A 27343-nucleotide genomic window follows, 5' to 3' on the forward strand; every position below is an offset into this window, starting at 1 on the left:
AAAAGTATAAAACAAAAGTTTGATCGTTAGATTCCAGTTGAGTTTGCGCAGCTAAGCCTGTGTTAACAGTTGTTAACCAGCCATATGTTCATGTTATTTTGTTGAGTATTTGGGTATACTCTATTAGTTGCAGCACACAGATCAAAAAAATAAGGTTAAGGTTTATAAAACTTGAAAACTGATGAGTGCTCAGAACACAACAGTTCAGATCTCGTTCAGGACACTGGCTCCCATTGAAGTCAATGCGAGTCCGACCGAACCATGTTGGGAAGCATCGTAAGCGGTCGGACGGACTCGCAGGATGGAAACAGTTCAGAGACCGAGTCGTTCATAACAGTTTCTGAGCAACATCGTAATTGGCCCCCAAGTTGGAAAGCTCTGCAATGGCCTACAGTCCAGTTACCAAGCCTTGCAAAAGACTGGAAATCTACACAGAGTGAACACAGGACATTCCAGGCAGCACTGAAAAAAGAGTATTTGTTTGGTGAATGCCCAAAAGGGAAAGCCACATGTTTGCTTTGCAAGGAGAACTATCTATTTTGAAACACATCACTGACCATTAAACACTCTTGTCTTCATCACAACCGACTGTATTAGACTACCACTGCATAATTCACCAAACAATATTGTGTGCACTGAGAACGGAATAACGTCCTAAAAGTTGCAGTAAAAATGGTTAATTTTATCCATACCAAAGCTCTCAACCATAGCCTTTTTTAAAGCAATTCTGCAGGATTCTGAAGCTGAATATACAGACATCTTGATGCACAGTGACGTGCGATGGCCATGCACAGGGAAAGTTCGGGAGCGGTTCATCTCTATTTTCTTTCAGATCTATTCACACAGTGCAGTGCTCTCAATTTGACAAAGCAAGGCAAACAACAGCTTGTGTGCTCTATGATGAATGGTATTTACTCGTTTGAAAGTAAGCCTGAGCTATTCAAAGAACAACTGGATGATGCAGACAACTGATGACTGTGATGCAGAGGTTTTCAAATGCACAAGAAATTCTGTCAAAGCTAGACCTTGGTGTATGTCACGAAGACATCTGTGGGCAGATCAATCTGCGAGTTTCTAAATTCAGAGCCCTCACCCCTCTGTTCAGGCTGGTTGAAAACCCCTGGATGGTGAGTGCACGAAATCTTGATGTTGTTACCCTTACTGGCAGTAAAAGGGCATAAGCAGAAATAGAGCTGATTGACATGTAGCACAATTCATCCTCAAAGCATCTTTATCTTTTTTGGGGGGCAGGCACCAGAAGAATTCTGTAAAATTGTGCCTTCTGACAAATTTCTTCTTCTTTTTACAGTGCCCCAGGAAGTATTGAATTGGGCCGGTTAAGCAGAGTGCTGGTGCGACACATGACACACTTTGCTTCCTATTCTCTGCTCTGAACTCTTCCAACTGAGTGTGACACGTGAGCCTGTGCACTATGCTGGGGGCTGGGTCAGGGCCATGGACAGGCAGCTCAGGTGATGGAGCGGAGGTCGTACCATGATTGGTTCGACTCGGGAGTCGGGACAAGTCAGGCGGCTCTGATTGGTAGCGCTCAGCTACCAATCAGAGCCGCCTGAGGTTTGGCCTGACTGCCTGGTACGGGTCTTCTCCGACAAGTTTGTGGCCAGTGGCCCGCGGGCCTGCGGCAATCCATATGAGTTGCGAGTGAGGCTTAGATTGTCTAGATCCGCCCCAGGGTGCCAAGCTACCAGCAGCAGAGGACCTGACTGTCTTGGGGGCTGGGTCTGAATTATGGGGGATTTGACAGTGCTAAAGAGGGGAAACGGCCGTGCAATGGCATGCAGCAATAAATAACTGGCGGAGTTGCTGCAATGGCAGTCCAACTTTATCTGGTCCTGGCTGGATGTTGGGGCCTCCTTTGTCTGCCTTGCCTGGCAACGGCCCTGCTGCGTGTATCACTGGCTAGACCTAGCCTGGTTCCTACATAGAGTGACTGTATTGTTCAACACAGTGGCCTGACTCGCCCCTACATGGCCCTGGCACTAATAACCCTAAACACTGGGGCATAGATTTTGGACCATACTGCGGTGCAGCAACAGCCCGACCTTCCAGCTCCTTACTCTGAACTTTTGAACATCACACAAGACATCCTTATCGGATTGCTGAGACAACCCAGCAAGCTGGTTGTGTGGGGTACGGTTCTTTGACTTCCCTCACCTGCTTCATACATAACTTCAGGAACCCTGTGTTATTCTTGCAGCGGGTGTGCTGTGCCTTGCCCTCCCACTCAGGCCCTTGGACAGGGGTGGGGTGATACTTTATCTGCAAGCACTGTTTCAGCCACTCCTGCCACTTCCTTCCACCGGTACCCAGGGTGGGCCCGCATTTGGCTGCTCGTGCTACAGTATTCTGCAGTAAGCGTGCCAGCCTCATGAATACAATCACGGAACCTGCAGATGGAGAGATAGGGATGGATAAAACCTCAAGATCACCCCCATCCCATCAGCACATTGACCAATTTACTACTCCGGATAGTCCAGTGGGGGGGGGGGGGGTTGAAGGCACCGGACAATGGCCTGCATCATCTGATGGTCTAGACAGGATACTCCATGCCATACAGACTTCGCCAAAAAGTGGTTAAAACAAAGATAGGGGTATTGCAGGAGGATATGACGCTTCTCCATCAAGATCTACCAAATGCTTCAGGGCGTCTCATTGAAGCTGAGGGGTGCATTTCAATGGTGGAAGACAAGGTGGCTGATCTCAAGGCTAAGGTGGCCTGGCTCCTCACTCGTACAAGTGAGCTCCATCATCATGCCAAAGATGCCAAAAACCGCTCCCAGTGCAATAACATGCATTTTGTTGGGTTCCCAGAAGGAGTAGAAGGTACCCAGCCTGCTGAGGTCCTGCTTTGCTTTGAAGTGTGCACATCACATGTTCATGCCCAAGCCTCCTACAGGAGGACCGCATCAACCCATGATAGCAAGGTTTTTGAATTTTAAGGACAGAGACATTATCCTCAAAAAGGCCAGAGCACGATCCGATCTCTTGCACCAAAACTCCAAAATAATAATTTTTGGGGACTATACCTACATAGTATAGGCTAGGAGGCATTCATACTAGGCTTTGAAATAGAGACTCAGAGCTCTCCAGCTGTCCCACATGCTTCTGTTTTCTTCGTGGCTCAAGGTTCTCCACAAGATCAAATCCTATTTTTTCAAGACCCCAGAGCCCGCCTGGGAATGACTTACACAGAAGAAACAGCTAACCCATCCACCTCGCTCTCTGTCCTTATCCACCTCAACCCGAGCCGATGATCCACCACCAATCCGGCATCGTGGGAGGGTCCGTCCCTGCTCCCGAACTACAGATGCACCGCCAGAAATGTTTCGCCCTCCTTAAGCTCAGGGTCTTTGGTGCAGCTGCTACTCCTCGGGTTAGACTCACCCTCAATTGATCATGATGACTCATACCTTGGCCCATGCGGAGGAGCAGTTGAGTCAGACACCCGTTCCGTTCTATCTGTATTATGAAATACTTCGCTTGAATTAACAAACATTTACTCATTAACACCTTGTTGCCTAGCCCATGGCTGTTTGTGTGGTCCTAGGCACTGCATTGCATTGATCGTATACCCTGGGTGTGTCAACCACTCCACACCTTCCCAAGCACTTAAGTTTAAGTTGGGGTATTTTTTGTGGGGTGACAGATGCTTCTCGGATAGAAGTGTGGGGTGGGGAAAAGTTGAGGGGATGTTCTATGTTATGATGCATGCTAACTCATGTTTCTTTATTTAGTCATGTGTTCACACATTTTTTTTCTTCGGTAGTCTCAGTGACTCTACACTAAGGGCATCATTAGCATGGCGGGCGGACACCAGGAAAGGGGAATGCCCGCAATGCATGCGGTGGCCCCGCACATACAATTAGGATGCGCCTGCCACACTGGTGTGGTGGGGAGGGGCTATTTGATCATCTGGTTTGGTGAAGATATACTTGTTGAGGTGGCAATATATCTAGTGAATGAAGTGGTTCACATCTTGCGCCACCATGGGTGTGGTGGGGAGGGGCTATTTGATCATCTGGTTTGGTGAAGATATACTTGTTGAGGTGGGAATATATCTAGTGAATGATGTGGACGTCATCCAGTGCCAAGGCAAGTGCCAAGGCAAGTGCTGTGTGTTTGTAATTGCTACTGATGTGCCAAGTGTTTTGTGTGCAATCTGGTCCTGTGGGTGCAATCTAGTGCTGTGACAACTGCTGTACGTGCAGGTTGGTACTGAGGCAGGTAAAATTTGTTACTACAGAGTAAATATATATATATATATTACCAAATGGCGGTCACCAGTAGGTAGTTATAGTTAGGACCTAGTTTCCATAGGAAATCCGCAACATTCTATTTGGAATAACTCTGCGTATCTTCGCAAAATTCTCCAAGAAGATGGAGCGCTCCGCTCTGCTCCTATCCTGAAAGTTTCGGGGTGATTCGTCAAGCCGGAGCCGAGAAAAAAGGTGGTCCCAAAACGTGTTTTCCCCATGCAATTTTCCATAGGACCTTTAGACACAGCTACAGCCCGAACTGCTGAATGGAATTACAACAAACTTGGCAAAAAGTTTGGTTCACAGATCATGCTGTTTGTTAAATGGTGTAAATCCGTGCAGTAGTTCCTGAGAAAATCAAAAAGTAAAATCATAGATATATCTATGGACGAAGTAGGGTACGCGTATCCTCCGAGGATCATGCGCGTAGCTTTACGAGCACGAGCTGCATGCTAATTGGCTGTCACCTGTCTGTCAACACTCCAAACCAGGAAGTGTTGGCAGCCATCTTGTGTCTCGGTAGAACCGAGGCACAAGAAAACTGAAAGACAAGTGCGCAAAAGACACAATGGGGGCAGGGTAGAAACACCCTGACCCCCTAGACCTGCTCAAGGGGTCACACAAGGACCCCCAAGGCCCCCAAAAAGTTTTTTTTTTTTAATTGCGGGATGCTCGTAGTATACGCGTATCATATGACAAAAAAACACGAAGCCTGCTTTATTTGTAATTAGCCCCCCGGGGGGGGCCAAATCCCGGGGGCAATGTAGTTAATTATAATGGGGGGCCCAGAGGGGCCCCCCAGCCCCGGGGACCGCCACCTCCGGGGCTTTAACGTTACGTATGCGGGGGCTCACGGCCCCTGCAGCCCCAGGAACCGCCACCCTCCGGGGCTTTAACATAATGTTGCGGGGGCTCACGGCCCCCCTGCAGCCCCAGGAACCGCCATACCCCTGTGTGGGCGGGCTCTATCCCACACACACGATCCTGGAGGCTTGTGATGGACCTGGGGACTGCTATCCCCCAGGGCCGGCTCCTGCAGTGTCCCGGGGTGCCCACCCCCGGGACACTGTACTTTGCTATAGTAGGGCGGGAGCCGCGAGGCACTGGGCCTGTCTACCTGAGAAATAGGTTCTCCCTGTATATTCCCAATCGCCCTTTGCGCTCGGCCAATCTGTGCCAAATGGCTGTCCCCAAATTTAAATATTGCAGACTTGGCGGTCAATCGATCTCAGTGAGAGCAGCGAAATCCTGGAATACTTTACCTCTTCATCTAAAAACTGCACCGACTCTTTTTTCCTTTAAGAAGAGTCTTAAAACCCATCTTTTTAATATTATAACCTAAACCTCCCCACTCCCTGTATTCCTAGCTATTTACGCTCACCTAGTCTGCTCTGCCTTCAACGCGCCAGGATACTATTTTTTTAGTAATAGAGCGCGATATAAAAGCCTTTAATAATAATAATAATAATAATAATAATAATAGCAAACTGCTTTGGTTTTTGGAAGAGAGTGCAGGAAACCTACTCTCTCTTCCAAAAACCAAAGACTATTGCTTTTCTACATGGGGAGCAGCATGTTAGCTGCTCCCCATGTAGAAAAGCAATGCCGGCTCCTGTAGGACACGGGGAGCCGGCAGGGACCGTGGGGGGATTGGGGACCCCCCCACAGTCCCGAAAGTGAGGCCCGGCCCTGAGGGATGGGGCACCCGGGGCCAGAAGTGGCCCCCTCCACAACAATTGTTTTTTAAAAAACGAGGCAGAGCCCCGGGGATGGGGTCCCAGGGGCTAAAAGAAACCTCAGGAGGGGGCCACGCAGCCCCCCTCCACATTTTTTTATAAAAAAAAATTAAGGGGCAAGCCCTGGGGGATGGGGTCCCGTGGGCAAAAAAAAATAGAAAAAGAAGGCGGGCTACACAGCTCCCCTTCTTAAAAAAAAACACTGGCATCGCGCCGGAGGTCATGCCCCCTTCATGCAGCACTTTGCAACCGCGCCCCCTGCACGTTTGCAGAGGGGGAATTAATTACCCTTGAATACTGGGGGTCCCTGGGGGGAACTAGCCCACCAGGAACCTCCAGTATGCGCCAGGGGGCTGTGTTGCAGAGTAGTGTTCTGAGGCCACGCCACTTTTTACACCTCTCTGCAACACAGCTCTGTGGCACTTACTAGAGGAAGCTGGTGGGCTAGTTGCGCCCCAGGCACCCTCAGGATTCAAGGGGAGTTAATCCCCCAACTTAAAACGTGTCAGAGGGCGTGCTTGCACAGTGGTGAAGGGAGGGGGCGGGTCCTGAGTTCACATGTGTGCAAACACACCCTGTGCCATGGTTTAAGTTGGGGAATTAATTCCTTGTCAATCCTGAAGTTCCCGGGGGGCCAACTAGCCCACCAGGTACTTCCAGTAAGCGCCACGGAGCTGCGTTGCAGCGTTGTAAAAAGGGGCGTGACCTCTGAACACCTCTCTGCAACGCAGCCCCCTGGCGCATACTGGAGGTACCTGGTGGGCTAGTTGGCCCCCAGGGACCCTCAGGATTCAGGGGGAATTAATTCCTCAACTTAAAACACGCCACAGGGCGTGTTTGCACACATGTCACCTGAGGCCACGCCCCATTCCTTCACCACTGTGCAAACGCTCCCAGTAGCGTGTTTTAAATTGGGGAATTCATTTTCTTTCATTACTGATGGTCTCTGAGGGCCAAATAGCCCAGTACTGATCCTGAAAAGTAATTCTAACCGTAACCTCAGTAACTTTAATTTCCTTCCATAGGCTAACATTGACTGGTTTCACTTGGAAATTCTTCTAAGTGCGGAGTTTGTGAACTTTAAAATATTCCTCTAAAATCAGCCGAACTACGAATTTCGAATTACTGACCTGTTATCAGGAGAGACCTTAGTGCTGCATCTTTTAGCCCAGTACAGATCCTGAAAAGTAATTTTAACCATACTTACCAGTAACTTGAATTTCCTTCCATTGGATATCATTGCCTGATATATAAAATATGTCTAAATAAAAAAATTTAAAAAATCTATATTTTTAAAAACATTTTTTTTCAATTTATATTAAAAATATGTAATGTGATTTAAAAAATAAAATATCTAAAAATAAATAGTTTAAAATAATGTAGTAAATCAGTATAAAAAATATAACAATTAATACATTAAAAAATTATCATTTCCAAAAACTTCGAAATTCACTGAACAAACCATAGGTTTCAGCCACGTTAAAGTTAGGAATAAGCATTTAAAAAACCTTAGTAATTCACTGAAAAAACCATAGGTTTCAGGGACGTTATAGTTAAGAATTAGAATTTATAAAACCTTAGAAATTCACTGAAAAAAACATAGTTTTCAGACATTTTATAGTTAGTTGGACATTTCACTCATACAAAGCCATTGAAATGCCCCCGTTATAGTTAATTCAGCTAACTATAACTCGCACGCCCGCAATCCACTGCTGATGACGTCACATATTACATCACTCATGACATGGTCAGTGACATCACTCATGTCATCACTGATGACATCTCAAATGACATCACTGATGACATCACTGATGACATCCTCCAGTGAACGTGTGTCTTTCTGAAAAATAAATATTTTTTATATATGTATATCTAAAGGTCGATGGAAGAATAAATGGGCAAATAAGTGTCTAAATGGATACTTTTTTTGTAAAAATGATTGTATAACTGACTTATTAAGTGTATCTTAGTAAATACATGTATTAGCAAGTAATGTTTAAATATTTAAATATCTGTATCGGTGTCTCACTTTGTGTATAAGTAACTTCATGGGTTGGTGAGTAGCTACTTGAGTGTGTATATGGGTTATTAGTTGTTTTTTTGAGTATCAGTATGAGTGCCTATATGGTTCGGTGGGGGATATTATTTTGTGCATAGATGCATGAATGAGTGACTCACTGTTTGTATGTGTTTTGAAGACAGCATGTGTGGAAGACTGTATGGGTGGATGCGTGTGTGTATGGGTGTGTTCGGGAGTGAATGGCTGTCTCAATAGTGTCTTTATGAGTAAGTCGGGCTCTATCCCACACACACGCTCCTGGAGGCTTGTGGTGGCCCGGGGGACTGCTATGCCCCAGGGCCGGCTACTGCAGTGTCCCGGGGTGCCCACCCCCGGGACACTGTAGTTTGCTATGGTAGGGCGGGAGCCGCGTGCTGCTCCCCATGTAGAAAGGCAATGCCGGCTCCTGTAGGACACGGGGAGCTGGCAGGGACCGTGGGGGGAATGGGGACCCCCCCCACAGTCCCCAAAGAGAGGCCTGGCCCTGGGGGATGGGGCACCCGGGGCCAGAAGTGGCCCCCTCCACAACAAATGTTTTTTAAAAAACGAGGCAGAGCCCCGGGGGATGGGGTCCCAGGGGCTAAAAGAAACCTCAGGAGGGGGGCCACGCAGCCCCCCTCCCCATGTTTTTATAAAAAAATAAAATTAAGGGGCAAGCCCTGGGGGATGGGGTCCCGTGGGCAAAAAAATATAGAAAAAGAAGGGGGGCTACACAGCTCCCCTTCTTAAAAAAAACCACTGGCATCGCGCCGGAGGTCATGCCCCCCTCATGCAGCACTTTGCAACCGCGCCCCCTGCGCGTTTGCAGAGGGGTAATTAATTACCCTTGAATACTGGGGGTCCCTGGGGCGAACTAGCCCACCAGGAACCTCCAGTATGCGCCAGGGGGCTGTGTTGCAGAGTGGTGTTCTGAGGCCACGCCCCTTTTTACACCTCTCTGCAACACAGCTCTGTGGCACTTACTAGAGGTAGCTGGTGGGCTAGTTGCGCCCCAGGCACCCTCAGGATTCAAGGGGAGTTAATCCCCCAACTTAAAACGTGTCAGAGGGCGTGTTTGCACAGTGGTGAAGGGAGAGGGCGGGTCCTGAGTGCACATGTGTGCAAACACACCCTGTGCCATGGTTTAAGTTGGGGAATTAATTCCTTGTCAATCCTGAAGTTCCCTGGGGGCCAACTAGCCCACCAGGTACCTCCAGTAAGCGCCACGGAGCTGCGTTGCAGCGTTGTAAAAAGGGGCGTGACCTCTGAACACCTCTCTGCAACGCAGCCCCCTGGCGCATACTGGAGGTACCTGGTGGGCTAGTTGGCCCCCAGGGACCCTCAGGATTGAGGAGGAATTAATTCCTCAACTTAAAACACGCCACAGGGCGTGTTTGCACACATGTCACCTGAGGCTTCGCCCCATTCCTTCACCACTGTGCAAACGCTCCCAGTGGCGTGTTTTAAATTGGGGAATTCATTTTATTTCATTACTGATGGTCTCTGAGGGCCAAATAGCCCAGTACTGATCCTGAAAAGTAATTCTAACCGTACTTACAGTAACTTTAATTTCCTTCCATAGGCTAACATTGCCTGGTTTCACTTGGAAATTCTTCTAAGTGCGGAGTTTTTGAACTTTAAAATATTCCTCTAAAATCAGCCGAACTACGAATTTCGAATTACTCACCTGTTATCAGGAGAGACCTTAGTGCTGCATCTTTTAGCCCAGTACTGATCCTGAAAAGTAAATTTAACCATACTTACCAGTAACTTGAATTTCCTTCCATTGGATATCATTGCCTGATATATAAAATATATCTAAATAAAAAAATGTAAAAAATCTATATTTTTTTAAAACATTTTTTTCAATTTATATTAAAAATATGTAATGTCATTAAAAAAATAAAATATCTAAAAATAAATAGTTTAAAATAATGTAGTAAATCAGTATAAAAAATATAACAATTAATACATTAAAAAATTACCATTTCCAAAAACTTCGAAATTCACTGAAAAAACCATAGTTTTCAGCCACGTTATAGTTAGGAATAAGCATTTAAAAAACCTTAGTAGGGGAGGAGCCAAGATGGCGACCTGAACGGACGTGTGGTCGCTCGGCTCCGCCGGCTCTGGAGACCCGCGCCTACATCCTGACTGCTATCCTGCGGTTTCTTTCGCCTGTAATGTGCGGGACACGGAGCTGATCCTGACGGTGTCCCTCTGACCTCTCCGCCCGCCCGGAGTCGTATGTTCTGGGCGGATCGTCTCTGCCCTGGGTCTCCGCCCGCTCCTCGGCGCCTGCCGGACCTCGCATGCCCCGAGGCGAGTATTCTGCTGCGGCGGCTGCCTACAACACGGGGGTGCTTTCACCCGCCTGCTGCTTGGCCGATACCTGCGTTCACTGCCCTGCCGAGACCACACGGAGCAGCGCCGGCACGAATGTAAGAGGGCTCGCACGGTTTCCTTTGTTTGTGGCCGCCATGATGCCGGTCGGCTTTCTTCATTGCTGTGCTGGCTGCCGGTGAGCTCCTCACGGCCCTGTCCGCCTACCTCACTACCGGCTGTCCTCTGCTTCCACGGCACACAGGAGGGGGTACAGCTTGTTGCAGGGACAACATCCACTTCCCGATCGGGACCCGAGGCCCCCCGTTTCTCCCCCTCCCAGCACCCCGTGGACTGCTGACAAGATGGCGATGCCCGATCACCAGCGCTGTGGAGATGGCACTGTGCTCTCCTCTTGGGGAGGCGAGTGCACCTTTGCGCAGGGGGGCCGTATTTGAATTTTCCTCCGTGAGTGAAGAACCACGTGAATCACAGCCGGAATGGACCTACAGGGATGTGATGAAGATCTTGGGTGAGGTACGATCGGAGATGCGGCATACCTACAATGTGCTGATTGAGACACTTGATGCATGTATCCCTGCTGAGAGCCGAGCGCAGGGGGTTCACCCCCGACAGGATCCGGGACTGACTTTGTTGCAGCTTGCCAGCCCATCACTGTCTCCTGTTGCTACTGTGTCGATCGAGAGAACCATTGCTGGGGCTTCTGAAGATTTGTTGCCACCTGTCGAGACTGTTGCCGCAACAATGTCTCCCCTTTGTTCTTTGACTAGCTGCCTGCCTCGTGTACCAGTCTCGCTGCGCTGTTCATTGCTAGCCTGCTCTCCTGCCCTGTCCCCTGCTCCTTCCTTGAACAGTTTCACTTCCCCGTTCAGTGACTTTTGTCGCCTGTATGCCTTGGAGGTGCATTCTCATAGGGGACTACTACCTACGGGGGACAGGCGATGCTCCCTCAGCGATGGTGCACCTCCCCCATCCTCGAGGCGGCCATGTTTCTTTGTCGACGCGGACTGCATCAGACTGCCAAGTTGGTTGGGTGACAGAATGAATCCTAGATCGGGCCAGGGCTAGGCGATCCCTTCGCTGCATTAATATACTGGCGGGTGGAGGCTAGGAGAGACTTGATTTGTGAATATGACACTGTGTATTATTTGCTGACTCTCCCCAATGGTTAGATCTCTGGTGAAGTTATCTGTTAATCGATATTGGGGTGAAGAATGTTTAATGTGCCGGCAGTGTCCGAGCGTGTACGATGTGGCCCTCCTCCTCGTCGCTCTTTCATGGGAGCCCAGGGATAGATTTTTCTCCTTGCTCCCTATATCACTGGTGAATTTTTCTTCTTTTCCTTCTTTCCTTTCACTACTTCTCTTCTCTTCCTAAATTTCGGGTTTTTTGGGGCGACAGACACTCTGCTGGGGGGGGGGCAGGCCGTAGCCTCTGCATGTGTGAAGGGTGGGGGGTTATATTTAGTTTTAGTTAAGTTTCTATGGTGCCTATGTATGACCTTCTTTTATGATTTTCCCTTTTTTTCCGTCCTGAGTCTGCGATAAGGGTTTAGGGGGAGCGGGTAGTACTGTGGGTGGTGCGTAAATGCTAGCTGACTCTCCTGCTGCTGTGTACTGTACTGCCGATTTGATGAGGGGTTCCTTACTACTGTTGTTACTTTTTGATGCTGCCTGCCCATGTGGTGAAGTAACTGTACGGACTCAGTACTCCTTAGTTCTATTCTTCACTGATTTTTCTTTAGACTAAAAATCTTAAAATCTTAACCTCACTGCTCCTTTCCCTAGCGACAGGATTCTGCTCAGTGTAACTGCTGTTAATTGACGCTATATTGCCTGCTGGCGCTGGGGGACCGTATAGTTTGCTTCTGTGCATAAAAGTATTGTGGCCGGCCTGAAGGTTGTAGGCCCGTATTTGTACCATTCTTACTGCACAATAAAGGTTTTCAAAAATTAAAAAAAAAAAAAAAAAAAAACCTTAGTAATTCACTGAAAAAACCATAGGTTTCAGGGACGTTATAGTTAGGAATTAGAATTTATAAAACCTTAGAAATTCACTGAAAAAAACATAGTTTTCAGACATTTTGTAGTTAGTTGGACATTTCTCTCATAGAAAGCCATTGAAATGCCCCCGTTATAGTTGAGTAAAGTAAAGTAAATTTCTTTATTGTTCGGTTAATTAAAACCATTACAATTTGTGACATGCTACAGCATTTAAAACAGAATTCTTAAAATATTAGCAAGGAAATAAATAAGAAAAGGAAAAGGAAGGAGGTAAAAGGAGGGTTTACATTGTAAAAGGTTTGCGATACAAAAGAGTCCGACCAGTCGTAGCAGGATTTGCTATAAGACAGATTTATCTATCAACAGTGATCTTAAGCCTCGATGGGGGTCCGGCAAGCGGCAGCGTGCCTTGTTTTCTCCGCGAAGCTGTCCAGGAATTTTACCAGTCTGCAGATCAATTGAGCGTCCGCTGAGCCTAAAGCCTTGACTATCGCGGACCGGCAGGTACGGACTCCTAGCTCGTTGAATTTGTCCTTGAGCCAGTGCCGCCGTCCGTAGTGCATAGCTGGGCAGATGCAGACTATATGTGTAAAGTCTTGGTTAACTGCACCGCAGAGATCACATTCAGTTGTTGCTTGTGGTCTCCATCTAGGTTGGTCTAGTCGTGTAGGTAAAATGCCCAGCCTTAAATGGAGGAATTTGCGTTTAAGGTTCAACGGGAATGCCGTGTCTAGATAAGGGGCTGGCGCTGGCTTTGTATACCATTTAATAGTCATCCAGGCGTGGGACCGGGAACTGAAAATTATTTTGTCGTTGAGGAAAGAATGCTTCTTGGCAGTCCTTTTGACTACCTGGTTAAATGAAGGGGCTGGGAGTTTTGTTTCCCACAATGCGCCGAGCTCAGTTTCCTCTAGTGAGAGCTTTAAATATTTTGAGTACTCAGAGTTCGGGCTTGTCTGGATCGCTCCCCAAAGTGCATCATTCATTTTATTCTCCTTATTCCTCCAGACGTGGTACCAGAATTTGATGACCTCATACTTTTTCAGTAAGACTTGAGATTGTAGACCAAATTCAAGTCTGACTTGTGCTGGGGAAGAGTTGTTCGGTAAAAAGAAGACCCGCTTATAAACTTTAGTTTGTATTTTCTCCAAGAGGGTGGCACTTTTCCCATGGTGCAAAATGCTCCCGTACGCTATTGTAGGCAGTAGTTTGGCTTTCATTACAATTAGCAGGGGGGAGACAAGAGGGCCCTTTAGCTCAGCTGCCAAGATGGTGAAGGCGTGCAATAATGCTGCCCCCTTTCTTTCCATGGCTTTGAAGTGCACCATGAAATTTAAATGCTTGTCTAGGTGTACCCCCAGGTATCTATAGTCGTTGACGGATTCCAGCTGGTCGTTGTTTATTTGAAAGATTGGCGGGTTTTTGCGTCGGCGTGATATGAGCATTGTCTTTGTTTTCTTAATGTTTATGGTTAGCAGGTTCCTTTTTGTATAGGCAGACAAGTCGTCTAACAGACGTTGGAGGCCGATTCTTGTCTGACTCAGGAGTACCACATCGTCCGCATACGATAAGTGCGTTAGGCGAAGAGTGCCTAACTTGGGAGGATGTGCTTTAACCTTATCTAGACTTTCTGCCAAATCGCTCATAAATAAATTAAATAGGTGTGGGGCCAAGACGCATCCTTGCTTTAGTCCGTCATTGGTGTAGATCTTCCTAGTCAGACGTCGTCCATTGTCGACTTTTACCTGCATCCAGGTTTCAGTGTAAAGGTTAACAATAGGCGAAAGAATTGAGTCCGGTAATTATAGTTAATTCAGCTAACTATAACTCGCACGCCCGCAATCCACTGCTGATGACGTCACATATTACATCACTCATGACATGGTCAGTGACATCACTCATGTCATCACTGATGACATCTCAAATGACATCACTGATGACATCACTGATGACATCCTCCAGTGAACGTGTGTCTTTCTGAAAAATAAATATTTTTTATATATGTATATCTAAAGGTCGATGGAAGAATAAATGGGCAAATAAGTGAGTAAATGGATACTTTTTTTGTAAAAATGATTGTATAACTGACTTATTAAGTGTATCTTAGTAAATACATGTATTAGCAAGGAATGTTTAAATATTTAAATATCTGTATCAATGTCTCACTTTGTGTATAAGTAGCTTCATGGGTTGGTGAGTAGCTACTTGAGTGTGTAAATGGGTTATTAGTTGGTTTTTTGAGTATCAGTATGAGTGTCTATATGGTTCGATGGGAGATATTATTTTGTGCATAGATGCATGAATGAGTGACTCACTGTTTGTATGTGTTTTGAAGACAGCATGTGTGCAGGACTGTATGGGTGGATGCGTGTGTGTATGGGTGTGTTCGGGAGTGAATGGCTGTCTCAATAGTGTCTTTATGAGTAAGTACATATGTTTTAAACTAGTATATGTGAGTATTGATGTATATAAGTGAGTATATATGAGAGTGAGAGATTGGAAGAGTTCCTGTATAAATAAGTATACAGGGCCACAAGACTCATTGCAACAACCCCAGGACCACCAACGCCCCCCCCAAACCCGCATCTGAGCAAGTGTGTCTGTGTGGTCATTGTGTTAGCATGATAGGCACGGGACCTGCGACATCACAGTGTGCTGTCTTCAGCAGACGTTACCATGTCTCCTCAGTGTTGGCAGTGAGCCTGGACATGTAGCTACGCACGCATCTTCCTGCATGCACAACAGACGTGTGCTGGTCCGGCGTACACAGGTCAGCGCAGGGATGTGCCTATCCGGCAAGGGGAACGGGGTGTCTCGGACATGTCCGTGTGCAGGAAGTGTGGTAAGTGTGTCTCTGTGTTCTGGTGTGGCCTGCCACAAGGGAGGCAGCAAACGATGTTGTAAAGTGGCATGCAACACCACCAAACGGCACTCTCATGGTGTAGTTGGTATGCTGGAGGACATGCCAGAATAGGCATTACAATGCTGTGCCGTCTGAGTGCACGGGATACAACAGAGCACCGTACAAAAGTGTGGGGGCTCATGGGAGGGAGGAGCAGCTGCTTGGCAACGTAACACACAGTGAACCCACCCATGTGCCACGTGATGGGCATCTCATCCATGATGACCACGGTCGCAGACATCCCACAACACCCACGACCGGCCTTTGTACACATCCTGTATGAATGCAGAGTGTTTTTCACTTCTATGCTCGTTCAGTGGTGTGATGTTGGCGGGTTGTTTGACTTATGCTCCTTGTTGGTGTCTTTCATTTTGGCCATTGTTTGTCTATACTTGTGCTGTACTTGATTGTGCATGTGTGCCATTGTGCTCATCTCCCCCCCGTCCCCCCACTCCCTGCTTCTTCCTCTTGCTGGTGCTGTTGTTTCTATAATTTTGTTCCTCCACACATAAATACATGTAAAGAACAAATTAGTATACTTCCTTGATTCTTGTACATTTCAAAACTTCTCTCTATTAGTTTCTTTGTAATTTTCCATATAAACAGTTTTTTTCATCCTCAACGACACATAGAAGTCAGCAGTGCAACGTATTCTATCAACACACTTTCTAGAACATTCTACAACACGTGCAGGTTAAAAGCTCAATTTTTTTTAAACCTAAGAATATTTTTTTGCAACATTTTCTCAAACATTTAACAGCACGTGCAGGTTAAAAGTTCACGATTGTTTAAAGTTTGAACAGTGCCTTCCAAATGCAAGTAGCAGGTGTGGTTGAGTTGAGCAAATTTTATCCTATAAAAAAACGTTCAAACTGTTTTTTTCTTAACCAATCATAAAGATGCTTTTTCACAAAACCAATGTGCACCCTACTTTCAAAAAATAATGCTTTTCATCTCCCAATCAGGTATAGTTTTGTATGGCAAAAAAATGTAATGCCCCATCTTTAAACATATCTCTTATTCTACGAAGGAACTGCATGAGCTACAGACATATTTCCATACCTTCCAGCCATACCTTCAAAATGCTAGGGTGGATCGTATGACATAGCTATATTTTCTGGTGCAAGAGGTATGCAGAACAAAGACGTATTGACTTAGATCTAGGTTTACAAAATGTGGACATTAAATGGTTTGCACAGAGAGGATTGAAGTGACACCAATTGTTCCCATTGGTTAAAACCTGTTTGCATCTCCAACACCCTGACCTCATGGTTGTGCACTGTGGTGGAAACCACCTAGGAACATTGACTGGGGTAGGTTTGTAAATGCTTATGAAGGACGCCTTTGGACAATTTATGTTACTGTTGCCTCAAGCTGTCTTTGTATATTCCAATATATGCCAAAGATAGAAGTGGAAATGGTCAAAACAATTTTGTCCTCAGATTGAAAAATCTAGGAAGAAAGTCAACAAAGCTGTGTCTGCATACCTCAGAGACCACAAAATGGGGTTGATCTACAACAACAACATACGTTTTGATATGGCTGATATCTACAGAAGTGATGGAGTACACTTCACAGATCAGGGAAATCGAGTTTTCCTGAATAACTTGAAGCTGTGCATCAGCACTTATATGTAGCTCCAACTATTGAACACAAGGTCTCTTTTTAGAGCCACCCTAACACTTACAACTTAGGCCCGCTATTTTAGGGCCAGGTAACGGCGACTCCCGGACCCTTGCCAAAATGTATTCTCCACACAGGTGTGGTGCAGCGGCCAGAACATCTGAATTTGCAGCACAGAGCTCTCGCTTTGAACACGGGCTCTACTCACCCATAGGGGTGAGTAGTTTGCGCTTTGCAAATACCGTATTGATTTAACTTTGCACTCCCTGTACAACACCACCTAAGCACCATACACAAGTTGGACAAGTGTGGCACAGTGCCCAGAGCACATGACTTCACAGCATAGCACACATAGTTTGGGCTCACGGTTTCATCCCGAGTCCAGCAGCAGCTCAATTTAGCAGCATGCCACTCTAGGCAATTCTTACTTAATTTCCGTGCCCAGCACTTTCAGACTGGTAGGGGTCAGTAGTTCAGCGACTTTACCCCGACTCCGTCAGCAGCTCAGCTTACGCCCCCAGCGCCATCAGACCCATAGGAGTGAGTAGTTTGCATTTTACAAATATTGAATTGATTTGATACGCGCAAATTTACCTTCACACTCCCTGTATAACACCCCCTAAGTACCATACACAAGTTACAATGTTCGAAACAAAAGTTCCTCCGAGTAGGTATAACTACATGCTCACACTACTTGGACAGATCTGGCACAGCGGTCAGAGCACATGACTTCACAGCATATGACACACAGTTTGGGGTCACGCTTTCATCTTGAGTCCGGCAGCAGGTCAGCTTAGCACCATGAGACTCTATGCCAGAGGTCTTCAATTTGTGGGCGCGACCTCCAGGGGGGTCGTGGAGGCTTTGGAAGATGGTCGCAGATTCTGTCAGAGCATGCAGTTCCTGGGGTTGGGCTGATTGAGGGTGCTCACGGCGGAGGCCTTAATTCACACCAGGGGTGAAAAACATCAAAGCCTCATTAACAAGGAAAAGGTCTTTCAAAGACCTGTGAAGTACTCGGGTGTGGCTGTGTGTGTGTCCCTGAAGCTGTTTCAGCCGGGCTCACATACACGAGCAGGGGGGGGGGGAGGCTGGGGGAGGAGGCTGTAGTGTAGCCCTTTGAGTTCAATGGACGTTGCACGAGTGGAGCTGTGGGTCCCGTGACACGTCCCATAAATCATTGGTTCAAGTCCCAGGAGCCCTCATACCTGGCGCCTGTGTGGGAGAAATGTGCCTGAGAGTCTGTTCTTCATGGTGAGATGTTGTTATAGCCTATTTGCCCCCTCCACCCCCCAAGCCCCACCCCACCCCCAGAAGGGAGGCACAGAGATGCCCTCCCATGAGCGGGAAAGAAGAAGGAAGAAGATGCAGAGAGATACTGACCCCCCCCCCCCCCCCCCCCCCCCCATGAGAGAGGCACAGCAAAGGTGATGGATTAATGATGGGTGGATGGATGGATGAAAGGGTGGACTGATGCAGGATGGATGGATGGATGTAAGGATGAAGGATGAATGGATGTGTGAAAAGGTGGGTGGATGAATGATGAGTGGATGGATGAAAGGGTGGATGGATGGATGAAAGGGTGGATTGATGAAGGATGGATAGATGGAAGGATGAAATGGTAGATGGATTAATGATGGATGTATGGATGGATAAAAGGTTGCATGGATGAATGATGGATGGATGGATGGATGTGTGAAAAGATGGGTGGATGAATGATGGGTGAATGGATGGATGAAAGGGTGGATGGATGAAGGATGGATGTATGGATGGAGGGATGAAAGGGTGGATGGATGAAGGATAGATGTATGGATGGAAGGATGAAAGGGTGGAAGGATGAAGGATGGATGGATGGAAGGATAAAAGGTTGCATGGATGAATGATGCATGGATGGATGTGTGAAAAGGTGGGAGGTGAATGATGGGCGGATGGATGGATGAAAGGGTGGGTGGATGGATGTATGGATGAAAGGGTGGATGGATGAAGGATGGATAAAAGGTTGCATGGATGAATGATGGATGTATGTTTGAAAAGGTGGGTGGAAGGGTAAAGGATGGATGTATGAATGGAAGGATGAAAGGGTGGATGGATGAAGGATGGATGTATGGATGAAAGGATGAAAGGGTGGATGGATGAAGGATGGATGGATGTGTGAAAGTGTGGGTGGATGAATGATGGGTGGATGTGATGAGGTCTAACAGGCGCATTTATGGTTGTCAAAAGTTGAAGATGAGGACTACCAGTTTCTAGAAACTTTTGTTGGAAAGGGGTCCTTATGCCTAAAAAGGTTTTACAAGGGGGTCTCAGCATCAAAAAGTTTGAAGACCTCTGCTCTACGCAATACCTCACGTATTTTCCGTACCCCAGGACTTTCAGACCAGTACGGGTCAGTAGTTCGTCCTAGTAGGTATAAACACATGCTGACACAACTTCCACAGGTGTAGTGCAGCGGCCACGGCACATGACTTCACAGCATAAGACACACAATTTGGGCTCATGCTTTAATCCCCGAGTCCCGCACCAGCTCACCTTAGCAGTATCAGACTCAAGGCAATACCTCAATTTCCATAGCCCACCACTTTCACACCTGTAGGGGTGCATACTTTGCTTCACACCCCCTCTATAGCACACCCCAAACACCCCACAGAGGTTACAGTGCTCCTACCCTCCTCTTTCCCACTTTTTTCGCCCTTTTGTGACCCTCCGTTTATCTTGCCCCCCCCTTGATGAATCACCCCCAAACTTAGAAGCTGATATGAACAACAAATTAGTTTTGAAAATTTCATGAAGATTCATCAAACAACGCCAAAGTTATAAGCAAAACAAAAAATGCTCTTCCTATGGAAACTTGGTCTTAACTATAACGACCTACTGGCGACTGCCAGTAGGTAATATATGTACCCAGAAACACATGCACTTTTCCTTTTTCAAGTTTCTACTACTGCATACTAGACAGTGTTCAACAAATAGTGCATTGAAGGTCAGTTATTTGAAGTTCACAAATCTCATCTTACCAATATAACTATGCATTACACAAGGAAAGCTTGGTTCTCCGTGCAAGAGTAATTTAAAGGGATTTTTCAACTCCCTGCAGCTCATCTACAACTCGCGTTTTATTCAATACAGCCAGACAGATAGGTAGAGAATTTAATGATCACCATTTCTTTTTTATGAATAGACATGTGCAACTTTTTTAAAAATGAAAATTGGATGATTTAAAATCTAGTATTAAGAAAGCAAGAAAATAATCTAGACATGGTGAACAGGAGGCAGAAGAACCAATCGCAAGCAGTTCTGCAGATCCAGTTTTAGATCCATGGAATGTAGCCATGATATTGATGCTCCTGTAAATGATATAAGGTTGTATTTTAATTCACAAAAACAACTAACATGATTTTAAATACAATCTAATAATAACTATGCATACCTCACCATAGTATGTCTTCAAGAAGGATTCAGGTGGACCAAGCTGATTCCATCATGTGTGGATTAATCAATATTCACCATTGCTTAGCTACTCTCCACAACTGAAAATGCGATTTGCAAGTTTTACCCTGTTGTTCCACAGCCAGTTCATCGTGGGATACAAGGAGCATTCATAACTATGCCTTTGACTAAAGACTTCCATGAAAGTGCACGCAAAAAAATGGAAACAAGAACTGTTCGCCAAATTGACAGTGCTGTGAAAAGGCAAGTTGAAGAAAATCAGAAAAAGTTATTTTTTTATTTTGTCCACTGTTTCATTTTGTGGCACGCATGACATTGCTTTACGTGGGGAAAAAAGTGCAATTGGAAATGTCCAAAGTCCCCACCAATTTTGCATTGAAGCAGGAGACGTGATCCTAAAATGCACCAGTTAGTGCATGTTATACATCAGTTCGAGTTGAACATGAAATGATTACATTATGATTTAGTATCCTTAGTCAATATGCCAAATGGATTTTCAATCATTGCAGATGAAAGTGCTGACATATCCACAAAAGAACAGATATCACTTGGGGTACGTTTTGTAGCCACAACAAGTAGCATTGTAGCTATCATGAGAGAAAAATTCCTTGGATTTGCAAAGAAATGGCTGCCATCTCAAATACTAATATGATTATGGATACATGTTCTAAATTTGGATTAAACTCCAAGGTCAAGAATATGATGGGTGCTCTACAATTGCATGAAAGGAAAGTGGCGTTCAAGCCATAATGAAGAGGAAATATACTGAAGATGCTTTTGCTCACTGTGCTTCTCTAGGAAGCCGGCACTTCGTGTGGTATACCACAAAGGGTTTCGTTCGTGTAAAGAGGCCAGTGGTTCCCCCTGAGGTGAAGAGGGCTCAATGTAAACCCAAAATGCTCTATTTGTGGTAGTGTGGGCGTGCAGCCTTCCCCTAACACAGAGGAGTGCATGGCATTTGTTTTGCAGAAAGTGATTAGTAAATGACACATGACTCAATAAGGAGATCTTTCAAGATTTATTTTAAGAGCAAGAAGCTCGTTAAAAGGTAAGTTCGTTTTCAAGACAAATTCTTTTCACCTTCAAAAATAAACAGTGCAATTTTTCAGTTCAGCAATGTTAACCTATGGGAGGAAGCAAGAATACAATTTTGCAGGTAAGTACTCAACTTACAAATTGAATAGGCCATGTTATAATGCACATGTTTACTACGCATGCCATTACAATGCGGTTATTACTACAACCGCGTTGCAACGCCGCATACCATTACAATGCAAGTCATTACAACGACTTGCTGTGGGGGGCTGGAGGATTTTGGAATAGTATAATTTACTATTCCAACTCCTGTCTATGCAACAGTAGGGAAGCTGTTGGATTTAAAATACAACACCTCCTGCCCCCTACAGCAAGTCATTGTTATGTTAAATTCTGCTTATATAGCGCATGGCTACCCCAGCAATGGGGCGTCCCAGCGCTGCGGACAAACCTAGAAGCAGTGCAACACAGCAGAGAAAGTGGAGCTAGATGGAAGAGAACAGCCAAGTTTTAATCTGTTTGCGGAACAGCAGGTGATTAGAAGTGGCCCGAGCCCCAAGTGGGATCGAATTCCACAGCTTCGGCGCCAGATGCCTAAAAGAGCGACCACCAGCTCGGCACCTACGGATCTTAGTCGTGCGTGCCAGTGACAGGTCGGCTGAACGAAGGGCGCGCGAGGGGGCATAGAAGGAACAGAGTCCCAGCAAGGTTTGAGGGGCGGTATTATACAGGATTTTATGAATTAGACAAAGGCTTTTGAACTGGATACGTTGTTTAACGGGAAGCCGTAATGACTTTCCTTGTAATGGTATGCGATGTAACTACGTAGTTGTAATGATCACGTTGTAATGGCATGTAATGTATCAACATCGTTTTTAAATGATGTTTACCTCACAAATCTAGTCTTCAGGGTCTGTGATCAACACCAGGCAGGATGTAGATTAGCACCAAGACTGCAGCACCAGTAGCGCAGGGGCGGCCTTGTGCAGACGTCAAACTCGGGGTCAGGCGCACAATTTTAACTAATGGGAGATGGGGGTGATCGAAGATTCGCTGCTCATAGATGAGTAAAGTGATGTCAGGAATCGATTTCCTGCAGTTAAGATAAGCAGAAGGGGGGGCCACAAGGAAGCACTAAACTTACACCCTCAGGGGAAGCTGGGTACAGAGTGCCAACACAGCACCAGGTGAGGAATGTAAATCAATAGGGAGAGTGGTTTTGGAGAAATGCTGCAGGCAGTGGTGTCGCTAGGCCTTAGGCCACCCGTGGTGGCACCTGCATTTGCTGCCCACGGCGGCCTAATCAAAGAGCGGTGGGTCATGCGGCCATGACAGCTGCAGGTAAGGGGGGCACATTGCTGTTTCTCGAGCCACGACGTAGGAGCCAGGGGTGGGGGTACGCAGCCGCCACCTCAAAAGTCGTGCAGCCTGGGGAGCCTGGTTAGCAGGGACCCAGTACTCTGGAGTCAAAGTTTCATCAACAGCCAGGCAAAAAGTATGTGTGTGTGCGGGGGCTGTACTGCAACAGAAACCTACTTTCCTACAGCTCCATGTGAATCTAATTTGGTTGTTAATGATTTATTTGAATGCTGTTCCTGATATAAGGAATTCTACAGGCATAGTGAAAGCCATCATCAGGTTTTTCTGTGAGAGTCCAAAAAGAAGATCTCTTTTTCCCAATGTGCCATTGCTGCGTGAAATGTGATGGACTACAGCTTCAGGGAAAACACGTCAGGATGCATATCAATTGCAATGTTCCTCAAGCACAGTGAGCTTTCTCTTTTGCTTGAACATATTTTCAAATTATTCATCAAGATTGTAATCTGTAAGCCAAGCTCTCCACGCTGTTTAGCTTGATATCCTCAAGGAGTGTAATCACATGCAAGACCTCCTGACAGTGTTCCGTGATCACAGACAAAAGTCAGAAGCGCAATTTAAGGAAATTATTTTAAATATTCGAAGAATGGAAAACAAATTGAACATTGAACTTTGTGTTCCCAGACAATGTGGCCGGCAAATATTTCATTATAATTTCGGTTCCTCTTCTGTCGAAGAATACTATTGCCAGTCGATCTATGTGTCAGGCATGGACTCTATCACTGCATCATTAGAAAGCCGGTTTGGCAATGAAAACAAGAAACATTTCAGCCCGTTCTCACTTCATCCAAAAACAAACGGCAAAAATAACACTTGAGCAATACAAATGCCAGATTGCAAACATCAGAGAAATGTATGACATTGAAAACCTGGAGGCCAAAGCAGTCACCTGGTTTGAAATCTGGCCAACAAAGGAAGAGCAGTTTGACAAGGGATTTCTGAATTTGCTAAACCACACAGAATTATTTCCATCCATCCAGCAAGCAATGCTCATTGCTCTCACATTGCCAGTGATCACTTGTACAGTGGAAATGCGTTTCAGCAAAATGACGAGGGTGAAAACCTGGTTGAGGTTGAAAATGGCAGATGATAGCTTATCAGGTTTGAGCATGATGAGCATACATTGAGCAAAAATTGCTGAAAATAAACAATAGCCGATTATTAAAGAAATTGATACATTTGCACAAGACCATTGATATTTACAGTTCCTTTTACGAGATTACTAACCAGTGAACCAAAACTGTATAAAACTACTCATTTAAAAATTTGACTGGTAATTTCAGCAAGTGTGTAGGGGCCATATGTATCAAGGCCAAATGGGTTCGCAAACGCCGAAATTCGCAGAATTTTGGCGTTTGCAAACCAATTTTCGCAAAATGGTATGTATCAAACAATTTGGGTGCAAAATAAGGAATCGCAAAATTTGCTATTCCTTATTTTGCGATTGCATTTAAGGAATCGCAAATTTTGTGATTCTTTAAATGCAATGTATCAAGGAAAAAAAAATTCCAAAATGCCCTTAAGGAATCGCAAATTACCACCAACTTCTAGTTGGTGGTAGGTTGCGAATTCTTTTAAAAAAGCATTTTTTTGAAAATCCAATGGTGCCATGTGACGCTCATACATGCCCTTAGGGCATGTATGTGCGCCATATGCGCACACATGTCATTTTCAGGGGTGCAGCAGGGTGTTCTTGAGACACCCCTGCACCCTTGAAATTATTCTCAATTTGCGATTAGCAAATTGCGAACCGCAAATTGAGAATAATTGTTTAGCAATTTGCTAATCGCAATTAAGGAATTTTAAGGAATCGCTTAAAAATAGAGAATTTCTTCATACATACCATTTTGCGATTTCTAAATAGCATTTCCTTAAAGATCGCTATTAAGGAATCGCAAAAGGGTATGTTGATTATGGCCCCAGATGTTTGCAGTTCTTAACCTGCAACAGTTATCCAGTTTAAGTTCATATGATTTCTTTTTCAACTTGGATGAGAACAGTTGTTATTTTATTTAAGGTAATATTGATTTTTAATTTTATTTATTTTAATATATTTAAGTTAAAACATTTCCAGAATAAATAAATTCATCATATATTTTAATTGTCATTTGTTTGTACACGTTAACACCAAATGCAGATTCTACATGTTTTTTTTTTAATAATTCAGTTATAGCGCCTTGATCATGTGGTGCATTCAATTGTGGTGACATAAAAACAGATTAGAAATTACTAATCAGACAATGGCAGCTTGATCCTTCTCTTAAGCGTTTGCATCCTTTTTTCTCAGCCTTTTGCATGCCCTTTTTCACCTCTGGACAGGAGCCGCTCCTGCCTGCAGCTCTGCTTTTTTCTGTACCGCTAGCAGGTGTGATATCTACCAAAGGCCACCAAGAAAGAGATGACTGTGACACAAAAAGACCTCTGGTGTAAGTGAACATATGCGACCTGTCTCCTACATCCCATGGCTTCTCCTGCCCCCATTGTTTCTTGTGCTCCACCTTGCACATATCATGTCAGAGGATGGATGGTGTTAAAATTATGCCCCCCTGAAAAGAATTCTGCGGATGCCTGCGTGTCCACCCCCTCCTTTGAGATAGGCCACGTACATACAATGGCTGCACACTCCCACCTCCTTCACAAAGGCCAGGTATATCATCCATAAACAATCCACCCTCACCCTCTTGTGAAAGGCGAAATGTGAGGCCCCCACACTCCTAACCCCTCAAGGGAGGCCAGGTGCCCCACACCTGATGCTCGCCCCCCCAGCAAAGGCCAAGCACCCTCAGCCAGGGAGGCCAGGCGTGATGGCCCCACACTGCCAGCCCCTTGAGTAAAGTCAGCACTTCCGCCCCTGACACACTCACCCCCAGCAAAAGGCCCATACTCCCAGCCCCGACAGAGAAGCCAAGTGCGAGCCCCCCACTCCCAGTCCGTTGAGGGAGGTCAGGTACAATGGACCCACACTCCCAGCCCCTGGAGAGAGCCCCCTCCAGCAAAAGCCCCACACTCCCAGTCCCTGGAGTGCCCCCTCCAGCAAAGGCCCCACACTCCCGGCCCCTGGAGAGAGCCCCCTCCAGCAAAGCCCCACACTCCCAGCCCCTGTAGAGAGCCCCCTCCAGCAAAGCCCCACACTCCCAGCCCCTGGAGAGAGCCCCCTCCAGCCAAAGCCCCCCACTCCCAGCCCTTGGAGAGAGCCCCTCCAGCAAGAGCCCCACACTCCCAGCCCTTGGAGAGAGCCCCCTCCAGCAAAAGCCCCACACTCCCGGCCCCTGGAGAGAGCCCCCTCCAGCAAAAGCCCCACATTCCCGGCCCCTGGAGAGATCCCCCTCCAGCAAAGCCCCACACTCCCAGCCCCTGGAGAGAGCCCCCTCCAGCAAAAGCCCCACACTCCCAGCCCCTGGAGAGATCCCCCTCCAGCAACGCCCCACACTCCCAGCCCTGTAGAGAACCTCCTTCAGCAAAAGCCCAACACTCCCAGCCCCTGGAGAGAGCCCCCTCCAGCAAAAGCCCCACACTCCCGGCCCCTGGAGAGATCCCCCTCCAGCAAAGCCCCACACTCCCAGCCCCTGGAGAGAGCCCCCTCCAGCAAAAGCCCTACACTCCCAGCCCCTGGAGAGAGCCCCCTCCAGCAAAAGCCTCACACTCCCAGCCACTGGAGAGAGCCCCCTCCAGCAAAAGCCCCACACTCCCGGCCCCTGGAGAGAGCCTCTCCAGCAAGAGCCCCACACTCCCAGCCCCTGGAGAGAGCCCCCTCCAGCAAAAGCCCCACACTCCCAGCTCCAGCCCCTAGAGAGAGCCCCCTCCAGCAAAAGCCCCACACTCCCAGCTCCAGTCCCTGGAGAGAGCCCCCTCCAGCAAAAGCCCCACACTCCCAGCCCCTGGAGAGAGTCCCCTCCAGAAAAAGCCCCACACTCCCGGCCCCCTGGAGAGAGTCCCCTCCAGAAAAAGCCCCACACTCCCAGCACCTGGGGAGAGCCCCCTCCAGCCGAAGCCCCACACTCCCAGCCCCTGGAGAGAGCCCCCTCCAGAAAAATCCCCACACTCCCAGCCCCTGGAGAGAGCCCCCTCCAGAAAAAGCCGCACACTCCCAGCCCCTGGAGAGAGCCCCCTCCAGCAAAAGCCCCAAACTCCCAGCCACTGGAGAGAGCCCCCTCCAGCAAAAGCAACACACTCCCAGCCCATTGAGAGCCCCCTCCAGCAAAAGCCCCACACTCCCAGCCTCTGGAGAGAGCCCCCCTCCAGCAAAAGCCCCACACTCCCAGCCCCTGGAGAGAGCCCCCTCCAGCAAAAGCCCCACACTCCCAGCCCATGAAGAGAGCCCCCTCCAGCAAAAGCCCCACACTCCCAGCCCCTGGAGAGAGCCCCCTCCAGCAAAAGCCCCTCACTCTCAGCCCCTGGAGAGAGCCCCCTCCAGCAAAAGCCCCACACTCCCAGCCCCTGGAGAGAGCCCCCTCCAGCAAAGGCTCCACACTCCCAGCCCCTGAAGAGAGCCCCTCCAGCAAAGGCCCCACACTCCCAGCCCCTGAAGATACCCCTCCAGCAAAAGCCCCACACCCCAGCCC

Source organism: Lissotriton vulgaris, chromosome 7 (genome assembly GCF_964263255.1).
Source record: "Lissotriton vulgaris chromosome 7, aLisVul1.2, whole genome shotgun sequence".
In the NCBI taxonomy this organism is placed as follows: domain Eukaryota; kingdom Metazoa; phylum Chordata; class Amphibia; order Caudata; family Salamandridae; genus Lissotriton; species Lissotriton vulgaris.